This window comes from Trichinella spiralis (assembly GCF_000181795.1).
Source record: "Trichinella spiralis strain ISS 195 chromosome Unknown Scfld6165, whole genome shotgun sequence".
NCBI classification, from domain to species: domain Eukaryota; kingdom Metazoa; phylum Nematoda; class Enoplea; order Trichinellida; family Trichinellidae; genus Trichinella; species Trichinella spiralis.
Window position 1 is genome coordinate 1 of NW_003533104.1, and position 845 is coordinate 845.

Below are 845 nucleotides of genomic sequence, written 5' to 3' on the forward strand. Positions count from 1 at the left end.
TACATTTAAAAAGGCAAATTTAGACAGAACCTCATCTAGTAATCATGCCAGTGGTTGATAACGAAAATACCGATAATACTGTTTTTTATTAGTCATTACAGACATGGCGACGCATTCAACAAAAATGAAGAACTTATAGCACGCTTTTCATGCTGAAACAGCGGATGACGATGGTGAACATTTCAGCTTTGGAATTTGATCGAGTTGTCGTATTTTTATGATAATGGGGTTATAAAAGACGATGATGGACATGATGAACAGTAGCTTACAAGAAGTTCAATTCGATCTATGTAATTTTTCACATATAAAGCTACTAGTATAATGACAAACGAATTTGTTTTTCTTTTTTCTTAACTTTTTACATATAAAAAGGGATTACATTAAATTCAAATTCAGTTTCAAATGATTTGTTACTTTCAGCAGTGCATTTCTCACAGTAAAAAATGAAATAAATTTATTCCATATTATTATTAATATTACTGAGCCTATCTTTCAATTCATAATTGTAATTACCTGAATTATAAGTTTACACAAAGAATCATTTAAGGAAAATTACTTATAAATAAATAAAAAATAATATTATAAAAACAATTCTAATAGCAATCTTTTTATTAAAAGAATTATGCGCCATTGCTTATGAAGAATCATAAAAGTCAAGCTGAACAATATTTTATTAAAAATTAAGTTCAATAATACAGTATGCTTTGATCGAAGTTTATTTTAAAATGATGCACATAATGAAAGTTAATCGATGAACTAATAGTAATTGATAGTTCAAGTGAGTAACATGGATTAAATACACACATTTTTTTAAGGGTTTCCTCGCATTCTTCAGACAACGACGG